The 15,992-nt window shown below is 39.3% G+C and overlaps 1 protein-coding gene across 1 annotated transcript in view; it reads right to left on the bottom strand.

The window, feature by feature from the left end:
* Positions 1-15,992, bottom strand: part of LOC129779994 (uncharacterized) — a 161,171-nt gene that overhangs the window by 112,945 nt on the left and 32,234 nt on the right. The window lies entirely within an intron of this gene.

Below are 15,992 nucleotides of genomic sequence, written 5' to 3'. Positions count from 1 at the left end.
GATCCAACTTCCGTAGACAACGCAAATTTTTTTTTACAATATACATTAACAGAACAAACAAACAAAAATTCATCATCATCAGTACGAACATGGTAGTTAAACCTGTAAATGAATTTTATAAATTTTAATCAATTGGAAACATAAATGAATTATTTAGAAAAAATTGATAAAACCAGTTTACAAAACAGATTTTACGTGCGAAATACACATTTTCTTAAACTCTGCCATTGTTGCCGCACGTTTAATTTCTCTGGGCATCGAATTGAAAAAAAATCTACCTTTATATAACAACGAATTCTGCGACCTACTAAACATAAAGTTGGGTGTTCTTGCATCATCCGCGTTTCTTGTATTGTATCTATGAACATCAATTTCCTCTTTCAATTCGATCACACAAATATCGAGGCAGTATATCGTTTAAAATTTTGAAGATGAACACCATTATCAAGTAATAGATTCTCTGCTTCACAGATAGCCACTGTAGCGCGTCCAACATCAAACTAGAGGAAGTGTATCTACTACATCTTAAAATCAAACGCATTACTTTATTTTGTAAACGCTGCAATCTCGTTAATTGTGTATTATTAGGATCGATAGGATCGACGAGCAAAAATCTATGTGCGGTGAAATCAATGATTTATACAATTGATTTTACTGTTTATTGTCAACTCTCTCTCTTCAAACGACACAAAACGCCGTACTTCTTGGCAATCTTTTTGATGACATTATTAATGTGAGACTTGAAAGTTAACTTGTCATCAATAATAACTCCTAAGTATTTGATTTCTTTTACGCGTTCTATTGTCTCACCATCTATTTCAAAATTTACGTCAATATTGAAGTTTGCTGCAGAAATGAGCATGTATTTTGTTTTGCCAACATTTAACTTTAATTGCTTAAATTTAAGCCACTGAGCCAGAGAATGCAAATCTTCGTCTATGTGCTCCGCGGTTTCTTTTATATCCTTAGCTGCGATGAACAGGACAGTATCATCCGCGAACAAATTAATGTAACAGATCATTTATATATAAAATAAACAAAATGGGCCCTAAGACACTTCTCTGCGGCACCCCGAGTGAGTTGCCGATGAGATCGGAGAAACGAATAATTAAAACGAGTCTTCAATTCAGCCGTAGCGAAATTGAGTGTACAGTTCAAGTTTTTCTTGGAAAGAAAATTGAAATCAGTTCAGAAATGTTAACGGATAACAAAAATCAATCTTCTAGTATGGGGCTGTCCACATACCACGTGGACAGGAAAAGCAGGATTTTAGGCTTCCCCCTTCCCCCTCCGTAGACAAGCGTGGACATTTTCATACCCCTACCCCAAATCTTATTAGCTGTACCCTACTGTACCAGCTTTGCTGTGGCTTATTGTTGTTGTACGGTAGAGAAATGAGTAGCATGACAAAGCACATGTTTCATTTTATTTTGAAATACTTTTGAGTAAACAAGTTTTTTTTTTGTTTTTCCATTATCAGCGATGATATGTAGGCTATCTAGTTTGCCAACACGGAAGCTTGTAATGTAAAGTCGACCAGGTGAGGAACAATCCATATCTGAACATAAACTACACAACTTAAAAGATTGATCTTGAGCTTTACTAATTGTGAGTCCAAACGCCAATCGAATAAAAATAAATGGGTTTAAAATTATTTACAAACACAATTTTAGTTCAGGATTTTTTCTTGCAATGAAATGTGTTGATATCACATATAATACATTTATACAATCATGTTAGTTTGAGTTCTTGACTTCATTTCAGAAGTGTACTTATTCCATCTGGAAATTGAATGAAAAATTATCCTTTCATTTTGGATTATGCATATTTCATGACATAACGATCGCATAGCAAATCGACGGCCAGTTTGGAAATGTTCTATACAAGACCCAGTTATTGCTTTGACAAATGCATCGTTTTATGAGTTTTGCCTGCTAGATGGAGATTGTGATATCAGGCAGGCAAAACTTACAGAGATTTAAATTTTTTTTTCAGTTCATTCATCTCTAGCCTTGAAAAAGGCCCTTTTTTATCCAAAATATATATTTTATTAAGGCTCATATGGCGTCAGCCTAACGGGGCCGGGAGTTCAATATTTTGACAATGTTTGCTTAGACTATGTTAGTAATGTGTAACCGGTCGGCTCGAGGTTGGTATTACAAGTGTTCTCACGGGATACTTCGTATTGGGATGCAGCTGACCATTAATCAGCAACGCCCCCCTAGTCTGTACCCCATATCTAGCGTGGTGCGTCTTTCTCGACTCGAGGAATCCAGGATAGAATGGTCACTAGCCGGCGCAATCATCAGCTCGTGTAGAGTTGTCATGAGCGGTACAACCTTTGGCTCTTGTTGAATAATCAGTGGACTGCACAACCTTCGGCCCGTGCATCTGTAAAGAGTGTGTGTATGTGTGTAGGCCCTTGTCAAACTTTATTTTACTCCTGCACTACACCTCCACCCTCATTGCCTTGAGAAAGGCACTCGATCCCTCGCCGTCCAGCTCGTCCAGCAACGATGTTGTCCAGTCCGTGTCCCCACGAAGAATGTTGTGATATTAAATCGGGATGGCTTATTCATACCAAATTAGTTGAAAACGGGTAGAAACGACTGAATTAGTTGCTCGTTATTGATGGTACGGGTAGGGTTAGCACACAAATCGGCAGAATAAATGTATGGGAAAATCGAAATGCTTCCAGTTTTCATTAATTTAAACCATTTACGAACTATGTGATTGTAATTTATAGCATATCAAACAAATCTTTTTTTTCGAGAATCGAGAATTTCGATTGATATGCAAATCGTTAGAATCTGTTCGCAGCAGAAATAGTTATTAACGTTAACTTTATTTCATAAAAACGTGACCTGTTTTCTAATTTGGCACCCTTAATGAAAACCGTAGTTTTTCGTCAAAAAACTTCATCGAATCGGGTCATTCAACTAATTTAACGGCAAAATGTTAGAGGAAATAAATCAGAGTATCAATTGAGACCGTTTCCGAATTTACACGCAATAACAAGGAATAATCGTTAGTGCGCCCTATCGATCCCCTTCGACAGTCCTGACCTGTCCCAACAAATTGGTTTCAATTCGAACCACTTTCGAAGCCCATCAATCAGTTGCAAAAGTAAATTTCACCCACAACTTCCGCTAGTAGGACGGATCCATCGATGCGTTAAACGATGGCGCAATCGAGCTTTATTTATGGAACAGATCCCAACCGAACGCATGATGTATCGACACAATCTAACTTTCCTTTCCACTGTGCAACCGGATGCGGGAGAAGAAAATATGCTGATACACAGATCCGAACAAAAATATCATTCTCTGTGGCAGGAAGAATTGCAAACGGTTCCTGCGGAAACGTGAGGAATGCCAAAGACACGAAACTTGCAGAGGATGGTGGTATCTTCAACTGACAGCCGGGAAGCTTAAACTGCACAAAGTTGGCAAAACAATCTTTTTATTACACAATGCCGAGATAATGAAAAAAGTTTCAATCAATTTTTATTTTTTTTCTTACCGCGCTCCAATCGGAAAGTGTCTCAGTGCGACACACAGTCAGATTTGAACGAAATTCCATTTTCATTCCTCTATACACATCATTTTACTGTCAGAGATAACGTTTCGCAGCACAGAGCAGACGAGATTTACTTGCCACGTTTCTAACACCACCCAGCCAGCCAGTCAGCCAGGTGGGTTGTGGGTCCGTGGGTTGTTTTCGTCTGCTGTGAGTCACCTGTTCTCAATTTCATTTTATTAAATTCAATTTACTTTGTCAACAAACGGGTATAAAGCAAAATCTCGTCAGACGGGAGGCCTCGATTCGTTTCGATGTCTTTTATCTTTCCATTTTATTTATTTCCTGACGAAAATATCTTTTTTCATTTCTGCGCAGGGTAGTTTTTCGTCCTTTCTTGGTATAAATAATGACTTTTTTCACCTAGAAACTGACACCGTTTCATCATACTTGAGTGTGTGATGATGAACCGGACAACACGATAGGATACTTCTAGATATTTTGGAACATGAAAATTAATACGTTGAGATTAATTCTCGGAACAAATAAACAAGCAAATAAAATAATATTTCTGTGAGGTTCTAGAAGTTTAAAATTGCCAAAAAAGTCAAACGATTCTCGAAGTGAACGAATATTTCATTCGCTCATTTCTGCACACCTAATTATAAATCACTCTTGTATCTGCTTGGAATAATCATGGCGAAGAGAATGCAGCAGGCAATCGTGAGATTGCACGATGAATCATTTTTCATTCTCCGACCATCTGCATTCGGGACTGAGAGTGAACATATCAAAACAAAGAGTGGAAATCAACATTCGATGCATGAATACTCCTTTGGAAGGATCGTACGAAACAAAATAACGAGTGAGTCAAAATAGACTCAATCTGAGTGTATGTATGATTTTATTTTCCCTTCTACACTCTTCCTTGTCAGCATTCAAGTGCATTTATTATCGGCAATGCACATGAATCTCCATGAATCACCAACAACTTGCGTTAATATGGTCTTTTGCGTTGGCTAAGATCGTTTCATACTAGAAACAAAAAAAATGTCATTGCAATAGTGTACCGGAAACAACTCGATTTCAGCTATTTACCTGTATTTTGCTGCTGCGATTGTTATATGATTGCTATATGAATGAAAAACGAATGATTTTACAGATACACTCGCTGACTTAAGCAATAGTTTCCAATTTGATTCTCTCACCATCTAACGTAATTCCGAGAGGCAAATGAGAGAATGCAAAATTCTCTGAGAATAGATGAGCGGAATAGACACAGTATTGTTCCGTTAAACTCGAAAATGAACTTTGCTAAGGTGAGAGGTGAATGTTTTCTGTCTCAAATCAAGTGAGGCATAAACGGAGAATAGAAGGGTGAGTTTTATCTGTGAATGAGTGTTGTTGAACGAATATCGATGCGATTTTGCCCATACCTGATGAGGAGTAACCACAGGTCGTTTTTGATCCGGACACGAGATGGAGCAGTGGAAATAGACTTCTAACATCCTTTTGTGATGGAACTGTTTAAAGCCCCGAACTTTTCAAACCATAGTGACAGATTAAAAATTTATTGGAGCATGGATGCTGCTGTCAATTCCTCTCAAATAAGCATTGGGAGGATTGAAATAAATATCCATGTAATTATGGATGTGTTGATATATAATCTTGCTAATTGAAATTGGACGCCTTGAAGCGAAGATTAGGTTGAAACATTTGACTTTCGTCCAAATATACGTGATACAGAGACTGGCATAAATGACAGTCACATGCAATTTTTTCAATATACTCCCTTTTATACACCTTTATAAATTGGGGTTCCAAAAAAATACTTTATCCGCCATTTTGTAGTGGCCGCCATCTTGGATTTACATTTTTCATACATGACTGTGTTCTACTAGTCCAGCCCTTACTCACATTGAAGCGGTTCTGAAAAAATATGTAATCCACCATTTGGTAGCGGCCGGCATCTTGGATTTTCAAGATCATGGAATACGCAGTTTATAATGACACCAGAGATAAAGATTTGTTCCAAATTTCAGATCAATCGGTCAACAAGAAGAGGGTTAAATTTCTATTGATGTGGTACAGCGCTACAGACAAAGTTACGAAGTTACAAAGTTCCAAATTCACAAACATACAGATGGGTCAACCTAGATAAAACGTTTAATAAATAAGTTCAAATCATAATTATATTACGTTTACCGAGAGAAAATTCGTTTTTTTATGACTCGATCATCCGGAGTGAAAAAAAAATAATACTCCGGATAATCGAGTCAGACCTGTACAACATTCTTTTTCTTGTGTTGGGTGTATTTTGTTCGATATTTAGCCATTTGCAATGTGTTTCATTGGATACATTAATATTATTCCGGAAAAAGGAATGACAAAAATGAAAGCCCAGTGCGATAAAAATGCTAAAGACTCAATGTAGACTGAAAATCCATCGCAAAGTCCCTCGTTGATTAATGGTTTGACATTTCAGGGGTCTTCCGACATTGTTTACATTTGTTTTGGCGCGTTTGATTTTTCACAAAGCTATTCGAGCAGAAAGTCACTTACACAAAGGGTACATCAGTGAAAAGGAGCATGGGTGAAAAGCAAATTTGATTACTGTTAGGTCCAGCCCTACATAAATTGAAAAACACACCTTATTGTATTAAGCTTAATAAACAAGCAACACAGGTAACGCCTGTGTAACAGGTCTGTCAAACCGATTATCTTTACAAATAAAAATCTGTTGGTAAGCGGAAAATCCGAAGAAGGGATGGTCCGATTTTAGCCTCCTGTATTTTGTTGTATTCGTCTCTTCCCGTAGATCAATATAGTGGAGAGAAAAATCGGAAAATTTTCGGAAAATCCTGAAGGAATGTCGGAAAATTCGAAAAATAGAATTCCCACATGTTCGAAAATTACATCATAATAAGCGTTGTTAGTCCATTCGATATTTGCGCTATCGAATATAATATATAATTGATCTTTGTTCGTAAGTGGAAATGGGTTTTCAGGCGAAATAACGCATTTCCATATCTTATGAATATAAAAATGGAAGGCCAAATGTGTTGGTAAGCGCAAAACCCGAGGAAGGAATGGTTCAATTTAAGTCATCTATATTTCGTTGTATTCGTCTCTTCCCGTAGACCAATATAGCGGAGAGAAAAATCGGAAAATTCGTCAAATTGAATTCCCATATGTTCTACAATTAGCTAAGCGTTGTTAGTCCATTTGATGATGGCGCTAACGAAATAGATTTTTGTTCGAAAGTGGGAAAGGATTTTCAGACGGAATAACGCATTCCTATATCTTCTATCTATATAAACAAAAATGGAAAGTCAAATGTTTTGCTGTGCCCTAAGCCCGAAGAAGGATTGGTCCGATTTGAGCTGTCTTTATTTTGTAATATTCTCTGTATCAAACATGTATTCAATGCAACGGAGGAATATGTTATTTTCAAATGCTTGAAGAATCTTGAACGAGAATTGTGTCTGAAAATAATGTTATATTATAAGGACGAATTTTTGTAGAAGTACCAGACAATTTATAGTGAAAGGAAATTGTAAAGGGTCAAAGGGTAATCAATCAATGATGAGTTCAGTGATTGGACTCACTAACGTTCACTTAGTAAGAAAACGTGGATGTTTAAAGTATTCAAATCAAAAATCTATTTTGGGCGGGACGATGTTCGTCGGGTCAGCTAGTAATAAATATATCTCTTTTATCTTCATCACTGAACAGACCTCGTGTTTTCTGCTCACATATCCGAAGATACAATAGTGGCGACGAGGAAAATTTGCAATTTTTGTTGTTGCAAAAAGTGAAGTGGAAAATAAGTCAAAGTGATTATTAGGCTAAAGAAATAGTGGCCACTGCAAGATTTTTTTCCTGCACCCGTGGTTTGCTTGGCAGCAGCCATTTTGTTAGGTGCGTTTTTTTGCACCTGAAGCGCTTTTTGGACAGCTTTTCCGGCTTAAAACAGAATCTAGAGTGATTCTCCGGATTGGAGCAGCATCTGGAGTGTTCTCCGGCTTGGAGGAGCAGACGGGATGAATAACCCCGGAGTCGGAAGTGGACAAATAATACAGGAGTCGGAAACGAAGGAAATTTCGAGAAGCATCTCGAAATATGAAGTTCCGGAAGATTCAGCGGTGTTGCTTGGAAACGTGACAATAATGGCCCATCGCAATCAAATTAGGATTTTCCACGAGCAGCACCCTATAACTAGATCGAACATTATTATGCAACCGAGCAGGCAGGAGAGGAGCGTGGAAGTTCTGGAACCAACTCAAATGAAGCACGAAGCTGGAATCGACTTGAAGGAAAACATCCTAGGGCAAATTCCCGAAGATGATCTGGCTATGGTCAGATATTCGAGAAAAAGAAAAGTTTATACGACGGAGTTTCTAGAAATCTGCTAGATACGTACGCGACACCCCATTGAACATTGAGACTTCGAATACGAATGTTCATCACGGAGAAAGAGCCGAGGAAAAATCAACGGCGTTAGAAATCAGTAAAACGTATCGGAAATAAAAAAATCCATGAGATTGATCATTAGTTTCCAATAATTAATCTTGAATTGTATAAATGTTATGTTTTAATACAATTATTGTAAAATTTCAAAAGGGGAACGGTTGTTACGTCCAGCCCTACATAATAGAAATACACACATTATTGTATAAACAAGTAACGCAGGTAACGCCTATGTAAGAGACCTGTCAAACAGATTACAATAAATAAAACTCTTTTATCTCCACCACTGAACAAACCAGACGTGTTTTCTCCCGTATCTGAAGATACAATGTACACAAGCCCGAAATCTTGTAGTACAATATCATTTGAACCGAGCGTCCCAACGGAAGGTCGCTGAGAAGTTCAGGATCAGTCGGAGCAGTTCGAGAAAGCGCGACTTGAACGGGTGTGGCAGAGGGATAAAAAAGGCTTACAGGATCGTTATTTGCGAGCAACGTGATGGTGTGGGGGTGCTTCTCCTGGTCTGGAGCGGGAAACCTTTTTCGAATCATCGGTACAATGACTGCCGACGTCTACCTTGACACCCTCAAGGAGAATTTGTCGGAATCTGTGCGGAAAGCTCAGCTGGAATCCGATTTTAAATTTCAACAAGAAGTTGAGCCTAAACATACAGCCAAAAAAAAACGAAGGCCTATTTCCATTCTCGTCGCATAAAACCTCTCGAATTGTCTCCTCAGAGCTCAGACTTGAATCCTATCGAAAATTTTTGGACTATAATGTGAACAGGAATGCAGTCGGTATCCTAATTTGCCATGGTCCGTCAGGGGAGCAACTGGCGGCGAAGCAATTAATGCGAGCTTTTTAGGAAACCGTCAAGAACGATCACTTTTCTCTAGTTCGTTCCACAATTCAATGAAAGCATGCGGTTAAAGTTAACTAAGGTTGCAACGATGTTTGGAAAAGAATGCACTGGAAGTAGTCATAAGCAGGTTGTTGATGCCACAGTCGGTACCATTTGTGATCGGAGCTACTGATTTGCTTTCTCCTTCAAAAGCTGCACACTTTTCTCTACCCGAAGATAGATAATCACCTTCGGACTTACAGTACAGAACGTAATGTGTGCCAAATCTCAATGACCATCCTCAGATCAAAATGGATTGGTTCTGACTCAATAGGAGTGACACAAATGACAACATTTAGTGCATTCATGTTCAAACAGGTCGAGATGGTTTCCGATTATTACCGATTCTTACACATGACAGTTTCCGCCAATATTTTTCGATTGGGCGGAATTGGGGCAATTGGGAGGTTTGAGGTCTTTTTCAATGTAATCGACCCTATTATCATGGTACCACTCAAACACCTCTGGATTGAAGTGGCAGTTTGCCAAATCACCGTATCTTTGCGAACCTTAATGAACGGAATAAGACATTTCGTATAGCTTATTTTGCAGGTTATCATGCACGAAACGGTACCGTATACAAACGTGCCTGATCCGGGGGTTATAAGATCCGACTGGTTATCGCAACGTACAGAAATCGGTCTTGCCTCGAAATACTGCAACTGCAAATTGCACCACCACATAGCTTAGCTTATAGCATTGTGCGAGACAAAGCCATGTACTCCGCTTCGCAGGACGAGAGGGCTGTGGTAGGCTGCTTCTTGACACTCCATGAGATCGCTCCTCCCTGCATCAAAAAAACGTAAACGGTCGTTGATTCCCGGTCATCCGCAATTCCTCCCCAATCGGGAGCTCCGCTCCGCTGTTACTCTAATCTCTCCGTGGTTGTACCTTGTAGGTACCGGATTATCTTCACTGCTTTCCAATGAGGACGGCCAGGATCGGCACTGTACATCGACTTGTCCAGCTTGATGTTAGGATCTATTGGTGTAAAACTGATTGAGCCTCTGCTAAACCGAAACGATCGATGATGTCTTCGATATAGACTTGTTGATCCAACCCCAGCTTGCTTTCTACACGCTTCCTTGCCATTATGATCCCGAGACAGTGTTGCGCCTCTACGAGGTCTTCCATTTGGAACCGTCTGTGCAGACGAGCCTTCAGCTTCTCTAGCTTCCGATCGTTTGTGAAAATCAAGAAATCGTCCACGTAGATGGCCACAAACATCATCTTATCTCCGTGAACACACCAGTACAAGCACAAATCTACACTCAACCGTTTCAGACATGCTCATGCAGCACTCATTCAATTAAACGTTCCATACATGGCTAGACTGCTTCAGTCCATACAGCGCCTACTTACCATTCACTTTTCTGTTTTCCGCTGCTATTATATCCTCATCTCTCGTCGTGTTTGAAAATAACTGAGTAGTAAGAACACCGCCAGGAAATGAACAGTAACTAACAAAATCACTGTGCTTGTCTGGACAACGGCGCTTCCGACCGCTTTGCCTCAACTTCTGATGCATTTCATCAGCTGGTCTATTTAGTTGCGGTGGGAACGCATGATCTGTAACTGCATCCTCGCTGAACGAACTATCGACACCGATCGCTTCCTCCGCTAGCTCGATATCCTCACGATTACCACCGATAACTGCAGCACCATCAGCAGGTTCGACTGTACCACACGCAGGAGGGTTACGGAATTTATCTCAATAAATTCCAAAAAAATCCACCGGTTTCACTGGTTGTTCCCCCTCACGAATAACGACACCATCCTCCAGAACTACGACGTCTCGGCTGATGCGGAAACAGCCCTTCTCAGAACCATACACCCGATGGCCTTCCGTGTCTTCACAACAACCAACGAAAATACCCCTCTCGGATTTGGGATCTAATATTTTCTATTTCGCCTGGAATCAGGGTCATCACTCTTGAACCAAAAATCTTAAGATGTCCCAGATTCGACTTTTTCTTAGTCCATGCCCCTTCCGGCGTTTTGTTGCTCAGGGAACGTGTAGGAAAACGATTCACCACGTGAGCAGCAGTTGAAATAGCTTCTGCCCAAAACTCCTTTCCAAGTTTTGCATCGATGAGCATGCGTCTCGGCCGCCCCTTTCTGCTCAGGCATATACGGGCACGTGGTTTGGTGTCGAATTCCGTTCGACTCCAACAGGTTCCGCAAATCTACATTCACATATTCGTATCGATTGTCTGTATGCAAGATTTTCAGCTTATTACGCCTCGCATGTTTGTCCTCCAGACAGGCATTACAACTCTTCAACGTTCCTGCTTGAAAATCTATTCCTTCCGCAATCCGTTTTAGTTTCTTCAGCCCACCTTCGAGGAGATGTCCAATACGTCGATGCCAAAGTTCAATTCCGCTTACTAGCAGTGACTTCTCCTACAAATTGACTTTGTACAGGCCACCTTCCCCGACACCGGTGAAAACCAGGTCGTCACCTTCATCCCGAACTTCACATTTGTCCTTGGTGGTAGCTAGTTCCGGAACCTTCAATACTCCGCTGACATCGATTTGACCATCGTCGCTGTTCAACAAGACGGTACATTTCACTACGGCCTTCATGCTGGTGTTGTTCGCCGTTTCGACATCATGGTTCACCTTCTCTTTGTTCACAAACTTCTGTTACGTCCGTGCCATGTGGCAAGTGTGGCTCCCGAATCAAAATATCATTCACTGGTGATCACGTCTGCCATTGCGAAAATGGACCACAGACCCTTGTTCTTCCTAGGCTTCGGTTGCTGATGCTTCTCCGGACACTCCAGACACAAATGATCCGGTTTCAACACATGAAGCACGTTTTCTCGTCGACCATCACTTTCACCGAAGTTGGCTTGAACCATCTGGAACCCTGCTTGACATACAAAGCATCTTCGTCACTGCAAATTATTGCACCCCGTTCGATCTTTACAGACATATCGATGTGTCTTTTCGTAGCAATCCAATCTTGCGATTCAGACCGCTGTCCGGGAATGCCGTTTCGAGCTTCTTCCAGGCAGCTCGCGCATCGGCCGCTTCCAGCACCAATGCCCGTTGCTTCATATGTGCTTCCGAACTTCCGATTATGTGGGAGGCGATCTGGCGTAGTGGTAACATCCATACCTCTCACGCAGAGATCACGAGTTCAATTCTCACTCCCGACATTCTTCCAAAAATGGAAGTAAAAGTGACGAACCAGCCGAAATGTGCTGAAAATCACTATAATAGAGAAAAAAAAAAAAAAAAAAAACTTCCGATTATGGTCATTTGTCTGGGCCCATAACCTACTGCAGAGCAAACGGATAAAACGACTTGTTCACTTATATGCTTGCAATGGAATGAAAATCTCTTAGCAACCAATAATAATCCTTAGCGACGCGTATTACTGTGCTACTACGATGGCATTATTCTCGTTCATTTATTTAGACTCATTAGCATTTTAGTTGTAACACAGCCGGATTTTAATCGTGTACATGTTACATGTTTTATCGTATCTTCTTAATTGTACATTACATAGTAGCCATTTTCAAGCGTAAGAGTATTCCCTCTGTTTTTCCATTATTCAATTGGACCACCGGACAGCGCTGATAGTTGATAAGATGATTGTTATGTTATTTATAGCACAAGAGCCCGATGTTTCTTGCAGGGCAGAGCAGTTGTATGGATGCATCGATCTTCATTCGACCGTGGGCCGATCTTCATCGCTGATGATTGTTGCGTGGACGTAGTTATTCTCTGAGAGAGAGGAGCCAGCTGAATGACAAATAGTTTGTTTTTGTCTTATTCTTTTTACACTCTCTCATCAAGAAAATTAAAATCGGACAATTTCAATCAAGCTAGTTGTTGTCATCCATTTATGAGAAAAGTGTTCAAACTTGACGTGAATCTTTGTTTGTGAGTATATTTGTGCGTTTTTATCCCCGATTTGATTTTTGACGTAGGAATTCGCCTAACAGGAATATATGGGGGGTAAAACGAAAATTTGAACACTGATCATGTAGGAAATAATAAAAGATGTACCAGGGCAGCCCACATCATGGCTTCCAGCAGCATCGGCCCAGTCAAACAATTTTTTTTTTACTTCTGAAAATTGCGATATACGGTCCTAAAGAATAATTTCGATGATTTCTAAAAGAATATCCGAAATAATTAGCAAACTTTTTTTCATGATTTGTGTGCCAGTAGAGATCTCGTGTGAATTATGGGCGTTTTGGGCTCATTTGTGATTTTTTCCGATCGTTCATTCAGTTTTCGCGAATTCTTTCATTGTTTCCGAGTTAATAGTCAAGCTGGCATTTTCCAACGGCGAGAGCTGTTTTCTTCGATTGAAAACAAAAGGAACATTCGTTTTGCTCGGTTGCTATCACTGCGCTGCCAAAACATAACCAGTTCGGTTCGGTTTACTTTTGCCGTCCAACGACAGACAACAGACAAATAGACGAATTTGTGGATTATTTATCTGGGAATGATGTTTTTGAGAGCATTTGGGATGAAGTTTTGCTGTAATCATACTGAAAAACTAATTTGATATTCAATGAGTTCAATGTTTTAGGGTTGCTCTAGGCACCAAACAATCAGCATGCTAATGTTAAGGCTGAGAGTTAATTCGGAAGTTTTATTGCTCCACTGCTTTGATAATGGTTTGCGCATTGAGTTTGTCTACATTACATCTGCACTGTATATAAATATGAATATTTAAATTTTTGGCAACCTTTGGACAGTTTCGATTAGTGATTACCTTTTGCGATTCGGTGTAATTTCATTTGATTAGGTACAGCGAAGATTAGGTGCCAGGATGCGAGAGCAAAAAAATATATAATTTCACAAAATTTCACTAGGTCCAGGTTGATTTATTGCTGCAACCTCAGTGAATCGATTTTTGCAATGTGGGCGATGATTGGATACTCTCCTATGCAATGTGAATATTCAGCGTTTGTGGAATATATAAAATAAGTGCTAATCTCTCAATGAAAAAAGTCAACATTGACTTCTCCCAGGTGCATTTTGAGGAAAGTTTTGTTTTGTTTGTGTCCGATGGAAATAATAATAGGTTGACTAAAAAGGATGCAGTACCAACTGTGTCTGCATTTTTGATAGGTAGTGATCACGATTCGGATGAAGATGAGAGTTATACTACCAGTCTCTCGACATCTTTGCCGTTTCTTGCTAATCTCTGGTGGACCTTTCATATGCAAATTTCAAATTTGACAAGCAGGTCGCTAATCAAGTTAGTAGTATCATTGCAGGTCCAATCGAATCGATCGATAGTGAAGGTGAACCAATCAGTCTCGTCCACAAAACTAAAGGGGTCAAGAGTCTTTCTCCTTTTTGTGTGTGATGTAATTAGCTTCGCCATATCAATCTAAAGCAGCGATAACATGATCCATCCGCTGTACAATTATAATTGAGTGGATTTTTGAGCTGGCACCTGCTTATACAGGTCGGACTCGATTATATACAGACTCCATTATATATAATTCGATTCTATACAATTTTGGACTTGATTATATACAGATTGGAGAATTTTTTTTAACATTCCTAATATGACTTGTTTCAAGGAAAAATGTAACCTTTCAATGTTAAAGTGAAATTCAAGTGGCTTTTATGTGTACAGTGCGGTAAAAAACGTGATTTTCTAAGATTTTGCTTGAATTTTCACCAGGAATTTTTCATATCGTTCATATTGCAGCGATATTAAGAAAGATAGAAGTTGGCTATTGTTGGCAGGCTGCAAATTGTAGAGCGGTTATATGAAGTTTTAGGATAAAGTTAATTATAACACAATAAAAATTACTAGCTTTTAAGTTTTCAATTCCGCTTCCACTAATTCAGATGTTCCACTACTGTATCCTGTACTAAATTTTCCCATCTTTTGAATGGAATCAACAGAATCGTTTTCCATAGCGTACTTTTTAATGTAGAGCCAGTTTGAGGCAACAGAGTTCGTAACAGAAAAAATGTTCTATAACTCTGTCATTGTTGAAATTTGAACATATGCGTAGATGGATTTTTTCCAACAAATATGATTATCTATCACCTCCTGAGAGATTCTGGATAAAACCTTTTTTTCGTGTGAGAAAGTGCTTTCTAGCTTCAAGGGGATGAATCGAAAATTAAATTCTTCTTTCATATTCAAAAAACGCATAATTTTTTGCATAAAAAACGAATAAAAAATTTTTTTTTTGACTCGTTATATACAGGTTTCGATTTTATACAGTGAAAAGAAATCCAAGACTGTATATAATCGAGTCCGCCCTGTATACAGATTTTTGTTTGCTTTCAAAGTAATTTTTGGGTTAATGAAACAAGTTTTTGGATCAATAAGTTATCCAAAGTTACATATAACGCGTAAAAATTTTATCTTTTGAATGAAGCGGTTAACATACCATTTCTTTCATCCGGTATTAATGCTCAAAATCCTGTTTCTGTAATGTAACCCCCTCGTTCTCGAAGCTTTGAACTTACACTCCAGTATAGAAATGTAGTCCGACGTCAAAATTAAGTTCACATAAAATGTCATGCAAAAAAATGCCAAATTTAAATTTTCTCCATATTTCAATACTTCCCCTTGGTTCACCGTGACTGGTTCGCGCTGACATAAGGGTGATCACAACAAACGCGAGCTGGCTCCTCTCTCTCATGTTATTCTGTAACAACACAAAGATGGGTTGAGGGTCCTGAGTTTTGAACTCACGATCGATCGCTCAGTAAGCGAAAGCGCAACCAATGTGGCTACGAATGCCCCTTTCGCGAGCTTTAATGATGTGTGTATTCAATAAAGCTCAAACTGTGAAAACATCTACTACAATAAGATCGATGATGTTCCAGTGTGTGCTTATTTGTTTATAAGAACCATAACTGAATTGATGTTAGTTTGCAGTAATCAAAAAACCAGACGGGTTTTGTATACCCAAAATTATCAATAGGCTCGAACCTAAATAAATAGATCTCTCTTGCACGATCCATATTGAGGATTGTGTTAGTCATAAATAGATAGGTCTTGTTAATCCTGAATAAACAAAAAAACATCTTTATCGCACGATCCTTATTGAGGATCGTGTGAGTCAGTTTTATGATAAGGCCGGTCGATGCCGGGCCTAAA

This window comes from Toxorhynchites rutilus, chromosome 1, assembly GCF_029784135.1.
Source record: "Toxorhynchites rutilus septentrionalis strain SRP chromosome 1, ASM2978413v1, whole genome shotgun sequence".
Lineage (NCBI taxonomy): Eukaryota > Metazoa > Arthropoda > Insecta > Diptera > Culicidae > Toxorhynchites > Toxorhynchites rutilus.
Note: the sequence above shows the minus strand (reverse complement) of the source record. Positions and strands in the feature narration are given on the sequence as shown.